This window comes from Protopterus annectens, chromosome 2.part1 (assembly GCF_019279795.1).
Source record: "Protopterus annectens isolate FY-2018-M chromosome 2.part1, PAN1.0, whole genome shotgun sequence".
NCBI classification, from domain to species: domain Eukaryota; kingdom Metazoa; phylum Chordata; order Ceratodontiformes; family Protopteridae; genus Protopterus; species Protopterus annectens.
The window spans coordinates 564,224,800-564,237,213 of record NC_056729.1 but is presented as its reverse complement, the minus strand read 5'-3'; the positions used below and the strand labels follow the sequence as shown (position 1 = coordinate 564,237,213).

General features: G+C 38.3%; 1 protein-coding gene across 3 annotated transcripts in view; it reads left to right on the top strand.

Moving 5' to 3' along the window:
- The window catches only part of REEP1 (receptor accessory protein 1), a 1,259,835-nt gene that overhangs the window by 1,099,216 nt on the left and 148,205 nt on the right, over positions 1 to 12,414 (top strand). The window lies entirely within an intron of this gene.

The following is a 12,414-nucleotide window of genomic DNA, read 5'->3' as shown; positions in this document are numbered from 1 at the left end:
CTCAGGCATCCTCTCACTTTCCAAGATTTCATTAAACAATCTAGTTAAAAACTCCACTGCCATTTCACCTAAACACCTCCATGCTTCCACAGGTATGTCATCTGGACCAACAGCCTTTCCATTCTTCATCCTCTTCATAGCTATCCTTACTTCCGCCTTACTAATCCATTGCACTTCATGATTGACTATCCCCATATCATCTAACCTTCTCTCCCTCTCATTCTCTTCATTCATCAACCCCTCAAAGTACTCTTTCTATCTGCTCAACACACTCTCCTCGCTTGTAAGTATGTTTCCCTCATTATCCTTTATCACCTTTACCTGCTGCACATCTTTCCTAGCTCGGTCCCTCTGTCTAGCCAATCAGTACAGGTCCTTTTCTCCCTCCTTAGTGTCCAGCCTTTCATACAACTCTTCATATGCCTTATCCTTAGCCTTCGCCACCTCCCTCTTTGCCATGCACCTCATCTCCTTATACTCCTGTCTACTTTCTTCATCTCTCTGACAATCTCACTTCTTCTTTGCCAACTTCTTTATGTGTATACTCTCCTGTACTTCCTCAGTCCACCACCATATCTCCTTGTTGTCCTTCCTCTGTCCAGATGTCATACCAAGCACCTTTCTAGCCATCTCCCTTACTAGCTCTGCTGTAGTTACCCAGCTATTTGGTAACTCTTCCCTGCCACCCAGTGCCTGTCTTAACTCTTCCCTGAACTCCACCTCACAATTACTCTTTTTCAATTTCCACCATTTGATCCTTGGTGCTGCCCTCACACTCATCCTCCTTTTCTTGATTACCAATTTCATCCTACAAAACACCATCCTATGCTGCCTAACTACACTTTCCCCTGCCACCACTTTACAGTCTTCAAACTAGCCCTTCTACATAAGATATAATCCACCTGTGTGCATCTTGTATGTCACCCTATGCTCCTCCCTCTTGTTAAAATACGTATTCACCGCAGCCATGTCCATCCTTTTCTCAAAATCCACTAACATCTGACCTTCTGCATTCCTTTGTTTAACACCATACCTACCCATCACTTCCTCATTCCCTCTGTTCCCTTCACCAACATGCCCATTGAAATCTGCTCCAATCACCACTCTCTCAACCTTGGGTACAGTCATCATTAGTTCATTCAACTCACTCCAAAATTTTTCTTTCTTGTCCATCGCACACCCAACTTGTGGAGCATATGCACTAACAACATTCATCATTACACCATCAATTTCCAGCTTCATAAACATCACTCTATCCGACACTCTTTTCACCTCCAAAACACTCTTAGCATACTGTTCCTTCAGGATAACTCCTACATCATTTCTCCTCCCATCCACACCGTGATAAAACAATTTGAACCTACCTCCAATACACCTAGCCTTACTCCCCTTCCATCTGGTCTCTTACCCCAGTAATGTCAACTCCAGCAAATTAGGGTAACGAAGGGTTTAACAGAAAAAAACAGGCCACCGTATGACAACGCTTGTGCTCTCATTCTTTAACCTGGTTTGAGGTTTACTAGCCTGTAATGACCAAGAGGTCTTATTTCTCAAGTGGATGGAACCCACCTAAGAAAGGGGCAAATGCAGGAATTCCTTCCATTGCAGTGGCCACAAAGAAAGAAGGAGTAATAAGGGATGCTCCAAACTTGACTTAATGGTAGCTGCCAAAAAAACAATAACTAAAATGTATCATAGTTGCAAAGGTTTTACTTGCATGCCATGACAATCATTCTGTGGACTTTTGCAGCAGGTAAGGGCAATGTATACCACCTAGTCTGCTCAGTTTCTGACTAGCGTACTTAACCAGTCAGTTATTTGGTCCCATCAGAATGAGCTTGATTGTTCAGAGTGACTTTTAACCTTTCAGCAGAGAATCATCAGATAACCTATGAAGAAAATTATATAGGAATGAGAAGTGTACTAATTGGTTCTCTGAGACAGTAACTAATACATGGAACAGACTACCAAATTATATTAAATCAAGCATTAGTTTAGATATTTTTAAGAACAACCTGGACACTAATTATGGGAATAACAGTTCTGGTATGTTGGCTGGCTAGAATGGCATTATTGCTGATGCCTGAAATATTTGTGTGTGTGTGTGTGTGTGTGTGTGTGTGTGTGTGTGTGTGTGTGTGTGTGTGTGTGTGTGTGTGTGTGTGTGTGTGTGTGTGTATTTCTATGTATTTAAGACTGGATGGGTAGACTTCACCAACAGAGCCCTCCCTTGTCTGGCTAAACATGTCATCAATGTATTTCTGCAGCACAGGCTGGGCATGGCACGTGGTTTAAGAACAGAAGACAGGTCCAGCAATCCTGCTGGCTAACATGGAGAGATAAAGTCTGTATACAGTCAGTTCATATGAATATATCCTATTCTCAGCTTGCAACGTATTATAATATTTTATTATACACTTGAATCTGCAGTTATTTAGTCAGTGAAAAAGTTTTTTCTTTTGTTAATTGCTTCTTCTATTATAGGCTGCTTGGGGTGAGATGATAGATGTTATCATTAATAAATGGCTGATGTTTGGGCTTATACAGTTTATTTTAGACACTGGTTGTAACAAATGTCCTGTAGTAGCACTTGTACAATTTATTGCTATGGTGATAACAGTTTCCTAACATATTGTATTAGCTGAAGATAAACAAGATCTCTCACTTCATATATCTGTATGTCTATATCTACATAGATATAGCTATAGATAGACATATATTTAAAGAGATATAGATATATAAATATTTTACAAAGGAGTAGTTTCTTGCACAGTGACACTTTTTCTGTACTCATTCTTTTTCTACTTCTGTTGCATCCTTATATACTTAATTCTATGAGAGTTATAACCCCCTTTCCAACACACTATCCCCCTGGGTCTATATTAAGATGTCAAAGGATGTGTTCGCCAAACACAACTTAATCAACGTGGAAATATCAACCTCTTAAAATCCTGAATGGAAGCTTCAGCGAGTTTATTCCCAGGGGAAAACATTGCTTGGCCATCATCAGGGATTTGCCCTTTTCCCCACTGTATTGCGATCTCAGAGTTGGTATATTTAGTTAGGAGGGTGTGGGGGCACAGCCCCCCACATCAGGGGGTGTGGGGGTCGTAGCCTCCACTATGTAGGGTTTGAAAGTTTGTTTGTTTGTGTACGGCTGAGTGATTTTTTTTCCCCTGGGAAAAAAATTCGCTGAAGCGGCCATTCGGGATTTTAAAAGGTTGATATTTCCATGTCGATTAAGATGTGTTCGGCAAACATTTCTTTCAACATGGTAGTATATTCCCGTCCCCCCCACCCATGGCTACCTTTATTGTACCTCAGTGTAAGAGCTCTTCTTTCTGATTACATGAATGTAGTTACCAGTATTATATTAGGGTGCTGAAGACATCATCTTAGAAATATTCCAGGCATCATAGCCATTAATGGGTCACAAGTAGGTGTCCAATGAGCTGGGAACCCATTTCATGATTGCTGTGTAAGTTGCAGCAAATGGGCTGTAAGAATGATATATTTTATTTTTTGATGTTGTGATGCCAAAACACCTGTTCCCACTGTTCATTCATGTGCTGCCTTCTTCAGGATGTAAATGGTCTCCTGACTGCCAGCAGGTAATGGTACTTGCTATACATTTAGCCACACCTCATCACTGCATCACAGAGCAGTCTGTTTTGGTGTAAACATATCTCATTCAGTCCACCCCTGCGTAAAAGTTCAGTCCATTTTAAAACCCAGACCACTGGCACCAGTGCCAGAAATCTGATTTCTGTGAAAAAGGGCATATCAGTAAGATAGTCTCAGCAGGAACTACAAGCCTTCCCCTGTTACCTTTAAGCACAGATGGCAGATCATAATTACGTGCTCTGTATTTAGTGTGTCCTTATTTTTCCTGCAGTAGTACTATGGAGCAATAAAGTAAATCTCTTCATTTTGTTTCTCCTTTCAGTCTGCAGGATTTTATTAGAACAAAATGGCCTCTTCTCATTACCTTCAATGTAGCTGTTGAACCGGGATGAAGACACATGTAAAGCTATTTTTAGACCTGGTGGAAGGAACAAAAACATACAGGATCTCATTTAATAGGGTCTGCATTTTTTCCAGAAGGTAGTGAAATAGACAGAGTATGTGATTTAAGGTACCTTTATCAGCAGAATCTTTTTCTGTATTTCTGTGTTAACAGGTTTTGCTTTATAATCCTGAAACACATCTGCATATGGTTTGCCTCATTCTATTGATCAGTTCCATGTAGTTGTTTGACATGAAAGGTGTCACACACACCTCATGGATGGTATCACATGTGGTTACTACTAATACATCATTAATTAAAACTAGATGTATTTAACAGTCAGTGGAAGTGTCTGCTGAGATACATACTTAATTAACAATGAGAAAGAAGAAGATGCAAAAAAATGAACTAATTTCCAGGAGTTTGTGAATGTTAATTAGATTTTATTTGAGATCAGCATAATTATATAGTGGAACCCGCTACATTATAAATGCCGATGGAAATAACATTGGGGAAATACATAGGCAAGGCTGAGAGTTTCTATATTTTAAAAAAAATTAACTGAAGGCAAAGTTATGTAACAAGTTGTTGTTGAACTAATAGAGATATTTTATGTGGATATTCTAGTACAGAATGCACCTCCCCACATAAAACATGTAGTCATGTATTATTCTGAGAAGACTGCACATTTCACAATAATCTAAATATTTACAGAGGCCTTGGAAAAAGCTTTTGTTTAAAGAGGGAAGTTAATTTACCCTACTTTATTCTAACATCTTTTTGTTTATCTTTTTGTTTATTGTCTTCCCATTTTGTGTGAACATCTTCAAATGCTGATGTAAGTGTGTTATGAAAGATCAATAGTCCTTGTTTGGTTTGCGATTAGTGGATAACTACATTTAACAAACAAGTACTAATATCCATTTTAATTATTTTTGTTTACTCTCAGAATGCAGTGGTATGCTATATATTTAATCTTACTAATACTATATTTGGTGTTATGTCTTGAGAAGACAGTTGGAATCATAGTGAAAACACCAACAATGTCTAATGTTCACTGAGTAATGTTCTGTCTGCTAAAAATGAAGCTGTCAACAGTCTGTCCTAGCATAGTTCACTGATCACAGAGCATGCTGCAAATGACAATAGTATTTTTGTAGATCAAAATGTCATTATTTAATGATTCTATGATAGTAATGTCACTTTACTTTTTCCTTTCTTTCTTTCTAAATGTTGTACATGCAATATGTACCAGGTCGTGGCTTTAAAGGATGTCAAGACCAGCTCACTCAGCCTATTGCCAAATAAAAAAAAAAAAAACAAGATAGACTATAAACAGCTGTTGTGTTTCCCTTAGGTTCATAGGTGTTTATTAGGTTAATGACCACAAGGGCCTTTTTAAGCCTAGCCATGCATCCCAAATCTCTGACAAGTTCCGGTACCCTTGAAAAGTGTAAGCAGGATTTTGGGAGAAGAAACATTTACAAGGAGGGTCCTGGGAGATGAACCATTTACAGACTGGCTGTGTCCATTAGAGACATAGGTGTCAAGCCAGGGATACATTTCCTGTTCTCCATCCAATTGTCCAAGTTACACTTGAATTGGGTTAGGGAGGAACTCTGCTTCACATGGATGGTGAGTCTGTTCCATAGACGGGGTAGTCTCTGTGATACATACCTGTCCCTCCAGCAGGTCCTATTTATATCAAAGGCAAGTTTTAAGTATTTAGAACAGGTAATTTTGGTGTTGTTTGTTTTGCGGATGTGCAGAAGGTCCACCAGAGTGGGATCTGACAATGCCCTGTATGCCACACATAGATCTCCCCTCAACAACCTGTAGGAGACAGAATACAGAGAAAGAACCTTGAGGTGGTCTGCATAGGGCATTTTACTTATGCCCTATATTTTTTAGTGAGGAACCTCTGTGGACCTTCCATTTGTTGGATATGCCTGGTTAGGTCCATACCAAAGAGGGCGTTGTACAGAGTGATAGGTCTGATGAATGCTAAATGCAGAGGAACAATGACTTCCTTAGACCTAGATGCCATAGCTTTGTTTATAAGTTGTGCAACATATAATGATTTCCTCACTACTGTCGACACATGATGGTCAAAGGCTAGATTACTATCTATGTGTGTTCCTAAGTCCCTGACTACTGGATCAGCTCTAAGAGGTGTGTTGTCAATGTGATAGTTACAAGGGGTGGATGACTTTCTGAAGAATACTATTATGCATTTCTTGGCATTTAGTTTTAGTGCATGGCTCCAATACCAGTTGTTTGTCTGTGTCACCCCTTTCTGGAGATCATTTGTGGTGGTGTGGGATTCAATGACAGCTCCTAATTTGTAATCATCTGCAAGTGACAGAGACAAGTGACATTGGCCCTAACGTCACAGAAGTAAATGCCAAAAAAGGAGAGTTTCAAGGACCAATCCCTCAGAGACTCCACTTGTGACTGGCCTCTTTGTAGAGGTGGACTCCTCATTTCTGAGTTCCTGGCTCTTGTTTGTGAGCCAGTTGGCTATCCAGTGGGTGACATACGAGTTTGAACCTAACCTCTTGAGTTTGTCAACAATGGCTGAATGGGGTATTGTGTCAAATGCTTTAGCCAGGTCAAGGTAGGCAGTGTGAACCATTTTGCCTTCATCCATTGCTTTGATGACCTTCTCAAAGAAGTCCACCAGGTTGAGTAGGCATGACCTGCCTTTGATGAAACCACACTGGGTTGGGTCCAGTATCTGGAGGTTTACTATATCATTGTTGTTCATTTCCATGATAATTCTTTCTATGGCTTTGAATCTAAGACTAGTGAGACTTATGGGTCTGTAGTTTCCAGAGACTGTAGATGGCCGACCTTTGTGCAGAAGGATGACTGTTGCTATTCTCCATTCATGAGGCACAAAGTCTGTTTGGAGGCTACAGTTAAATTGCAATTCCAGAGGGCCTGATAGGTCATGTTTCATGCTATTTAGAGAGCATCCGGGGATATTGTCTTGGCCCATTGATGCAGTGCTTTTGGCCTTAGAGAGAGCATTAAGGACCTGTTCCCTAGTAATAGCAGGGGGAGTTATATTTGATGGTATTTCCTGAGGGAAGGTTGAGGAGAGAGGGGTAAAGCTGAAGCTGAATTTGTTGTTCAGTAGGTTTGCTCTATCATCTGGCATGGCATAGGTTGCTCCCTTTACAATGAGCTCTGCACACAATTGTATGATGCTTTTGAGGTTGTGGACATAGCTAAAGAATGCTTTGTGGTTGCCCTTGGCCTGGGAAGCCACATTTTTCTCAAATTTGGCTTTGGTAGACTTTATCTGTCCTCTGAGTTGTTTATACAGTTTGATGACAGTGCTTTTATCCTGTTGGGTGCTGCACCTCCTAATTTTTGCCATGATTTTCTTCCTTCTATTATGCAGCCTATTGATTTTGTGATTCCACCAGGGTTGCCTATTTTATTGGATTAGCTCTGTACTTCTTTCTGGTGGGTGCACCTATTAAGATGCTTGCATAGGGTTTCGTTGAACAGTTCTGCATAGGCAGCAGTGTTCTCAGGATTTATAGAGCTTGAAATTTTGCCAGGTTATTACTTAATAGAAGGAAGTTAGCCTTAGAGTAGTTCCTGAGTATTCCAGAGTTAGCTGAGGATCCAGGTTTTATTTTTATTTCAAAGGAGACCATTTTGTGTCTGGCCTTACCAGGGAAGACATTACACTAGGGGGTGTGCAGCACTCTCCCATATTATTGAGGACCAGATCCAGTATGTTTGCCTCCCCTGGTTGATGTACTGACAATCTGGTCTAGGGAGTTTGTGTTTACAAAATCTGGGAATCTCTGTGCCTGTACATTTGGTGTATAGGATTCCTAGTTAATAGTGGGGTAATTAAAGTCACATTAAATTCCTGAGCCCTGACTTAGTGTCATACCGACATCTCAGTTTTTAAATGGAATATTACAGAATAAAACAGAACTGTAGTATTAGGTCAACTCCAAAAACAGTGATGTAGAAAAACCCAAAACAGGTGTCCAAAAATGACTAATCATGAAACTAAGAAATGCCGAAGCTTATATGTTTACTGGTACAGATTTCAGTTGCAAGTTGTCTGTCAGAAGCACTTCATGCCACCCTGACAGTATTTTAATGCAGGTCATTAGCAGCATGAGACTGCTTAGCAATCTTCATTGCATTCTACTGGTCTTGCTCTTCGTAATGTGGAACTGGGACCCCTACATTTTGTACCTTGATAGGTGATCAGTGCTCAAAGTGTTGAGCCTAAAAGATCACCGGCATCCCCATACAGTATCTAGACTCGCAGAAGAGTGAGAAAGTGAGTTAGCATTTTTCTTATATTCTCCCTTTCGTCTGATCTTGGAGTTTTATAGTTCAGGGGAGGGGAGCCTTGATGTCCCCAAGTCAGGGGAGGTGTAGGTGTGCGTGTGTGTGTGTGTGTGTGTGTGTGTGTGTGTGTGTGTGTGTGTGTGTGTGTGTGTGTGTGTGTGTCGGCTTAGTTTATTGCTTGGCCCGTGTCTCTGAGCCTCTGCTTTTATTAATTTTGTTTAAATAAATGATTTGCCCAGACTTCTGTTTGTCTTCCATATTTTGGAAGAGTAATGTTTGCCTGTACTAATCATTCCACGTTTTGTTACAACATAAATGAACACATTGCTTCAGTTTCAACACAAGTCTTGATCTGATTAAAGTTTGCATTCTAATAACATGATACTCTAATACTGAAATATGGAGCATTTACACTGTATCGGCCACATTGCTGCTACTACTTTCCTGATCCTGCATACATTAATGTTAACCACAAACCTTTATATTATCAGATACAATGTGGCCTTTAATTTAAAATTTAAGAAAAAAATACATTTACTAAATGTAGGGTTTCATATGACAAACAGAAGAAATGAAAAATAGAATACAACTGCTGCTAATATGCGTAGGCATATCTCCTTAATTCTGAACATAGTAAACATATTATCTTCAGTAATTCAGTGGCAGTACAGATCAGATTAAATTATGTCTGGACTGTCTAAATTTTAATTTTATAGTCAAAAGCTTCTTGCAGCATTAAAATGTTTTGCGAAAAATCTTAACCCTTGTATGTACTATGGCAGGCTTTTACTTACAGTCTGTACACATTTAGTATTCATATTCAGTATTAGACATAATTTTGCAGAATTTGTTTTCTAAAATAAATTATATACAGATTTGTTTATCCTTGGTTGAAACAGATTGTATTTTGAAAACCACCTATTTAATATAATGGCCATAGACATTCTTGATTTTCAGTATACATTATTTGGTGGATTGTATTTTTCATATTTTTATTATGAAATGTAACTAACTGTTATGTTTTAGGAATATCTTGAAAACAACATATTTATCTATCATTATACGCTGCAATCAAAACAGTTAGTATACTCAGTTTTACCAAGGTTTCTTATTGTGACTTGTTACAGCCATACAATTAATTTGCTCATAGGTAAAAGTTGCACAATTTTTAGGAAAAATAGTTATCAACATACCATAAAATTTCATAAAATCACTTAGGGCCCAATTTCAAAAGACTTGCTCTCAGTGGACATGACACTTACACTGACAGAAGGTCTTTGGGAATCTGGCCACCAGTGAAAGCTTGTTTATTGATAAATGTTACAATGAAGTAAGTCACTTACACAGAGAGCAAGTCTTTTGAAATCAGAGCAGATTTACACTGATAGCTACTGTTTTAGAATCTGGCCCATAGTATATCAAATAATAAAAATAACAAATAACAATGACTGGCAATTAACATTTAAAAAGTATACCAACCAACATACTCAAATTCCCTTCTTAATTACGAGAGTTGTCACCATATACACCAAAAGAAATCCCTTGTGAAGGGATAGTATTTTAGGGTGGCAAGAAGGATCACAGGTGACCATGTATATGCAAAAGAATGTAAAAAACTTCAAGGTACATTAAAGAAGAGGGGTTACCCAGTATCTTTTGTACAAAGCATTGTTTCTGAAGTGTCTAGACAGAGGGAGCAGGGCATGTACAAACCGTTACTTGGGTCTGATGCGGAACTCATTCCTGCTGGGCATCAGATAAGATTGCAAGAACCAAAGGAACAATTTCAAAGGTCCTTGATCCTTCCCTATAATCTACACTTCAATGAGACACAGGGTATTGTGAGGAGAAACTGGAATTTATTCATAGCTGACCAGGAATATTTGAATATTGCAGGTGACAAGCCTTGTATCATTTATAAAAAATACATCAATTTTAAGACATTATTAGAACTTACCCATTTAGAAAAAAGAGAAGAACGTATGATACAGTGTGGAAATTGTTCTCAGTGTAAATGCAGAAGGGGAGAGATTCAAGATACCAGGACTGGGTTATGTCAGGGTAACAAAAATATATTTTTGTTATTCAAAGGGAGTGGCATACAAGGCCAAGTGCCAGTTTTGTGACAGTTGTTACATAGGGAAAACTAAGAGAGCATTTAAGAATAGGATTTACCAGCATCAATATGACATACATAGACAAGATGAAAAAAAATGCATTTAGTAAACATGTAAAAGCACACCCTAAGAATTATTTTAAGTATTACATTATTGATCATTTTGATCTAGGTTCCAGAGGGGGACCAAGTGATGATTACTTAGAGTACAAAGAACTTAAACGGCAGATTAGATGTAATGCCACAGAACCACTGGGTTTAAATGAGAATGTTCCTTAGCCAGCTTGTTGAGGCTGAAGTCTGCCTATTGTTTGCAATTATTTTTAGCAAGGTTAACTTTCATACAGGTACTTGAATAATTATCATCACAATAACAGTATGTAATGCGCTATGTTATATGTTAGACGTATTTCCCTGTCGTCATGGTCATGTTTTTATGTTAGTTTTTCATCTCTTTATTTTTTCCTTTTTTGTCATTTTGATTTATAATGTGCCTACATATATTTATAAACACTTGTGAATTTTTTGTATGTGGGTATGGTTGTAATGCTTAGAACACAGTTTGAGAGGTTATTCATGATTTTACAAAGTTAGAAAAAATAAATTATGTAGGAATTGCTGTTCACTGCCATCGCCAAAGAAATTGTTAGTTTTTTCAACTATACAACTACTAAGACATTAAACCATATAATCAGAAGTTACATGATTTTACAACTGAGACATCTTAATGATACAACTACTTCTGTCCAGCAATGCTTTATGTAGTTCATAAACATAAGTAAATAATTTTTTTCTGCAGAGAATAGGGCATTGCATCCCTCAAGAAATGTGAACATTTTTGCATTTGCAGTTTATTTTCTTTGTTAAATGTGATAGTCCATTCTAAGATGGCCCCCAGCTAGACAGCACACACTTCAGCTTGCTCCAACTACTAAATTCAAATCTAACCTCATCTAAGGCTACTGCTACAGTGTAAATCTACAAAAAAGCAACTCCTGCGTAATTAAACCTAAGTCGCTACCTGAGTGAAGCTTATTTTTATCTTCTGAGTGTAAAAATAAGAAATGCATACCTTGGATTTGGGTGATGACTAAGCAGTGACTCCTGTACATGTGCCTGGGCCTAAAAAGCAGTATGTAGCAGCTATAAAAAAATAAGAAAAGAAGCAAGCTTTCACACAACAAAGAAAAATGGACCAAATGGAAACACACACATCTAAAACAAGACTATCTCAAATTGCTTCTCCAGACAAGGAAGTTATTACTAAGAGGCAGAAAACTACCAAATCTCAAGCTGAAGTGTCAAAGAACCAAATGAAACCAAAAACTGATCAATCTTTTGACATGGAGGAACTAAAAGCAGCTTTAAGGCCTCTGCAAACAGAAATAAAATCTTTCTCTTCAAAACTTGCAGCGTTTGGCAATAACTTGGATCAAATAATAAACAGACTAGACAAAAATGAGGCTAGAATACTGAGTAATGAGACAAAGAAAAAATAGAGAAAGCTTCTTCCATCACTGAAAATTCAGTCAAAGAAATACAACAACAACTGATTGATCTGGAAGCTAGAGCAAGGAGAAATAATGTATTGATCAGAGGTATCCCAGAAAAATTTGAACAGTCACAGCTAGCTAATGTAGCAAAGGAAATATTCAGTCTCCTTCTTGAAAACAAAGAACTATACCAAAAAATTGTTATTGAAAGAATACATCGTGCTCTGAGAAAATCTCAGACCCTGGATGCCCCCAGGCAAATATTATTTCATTTAATTAACACCCTTTGGCCCTGTCGCACGCGCACTGATGCAGAGAAGCAACAATAAATGGTTGGACAAATTCAGAGAGGTAGGGGTATGTGTGTGTTTGTTTGTGAGGCTGCTGCTGCTATGAAGAGAATACCAAATAAATCAGTGACAGTGATTTTAATGGAATATTAATACAACTTAAACTGAGCTACAACAAAC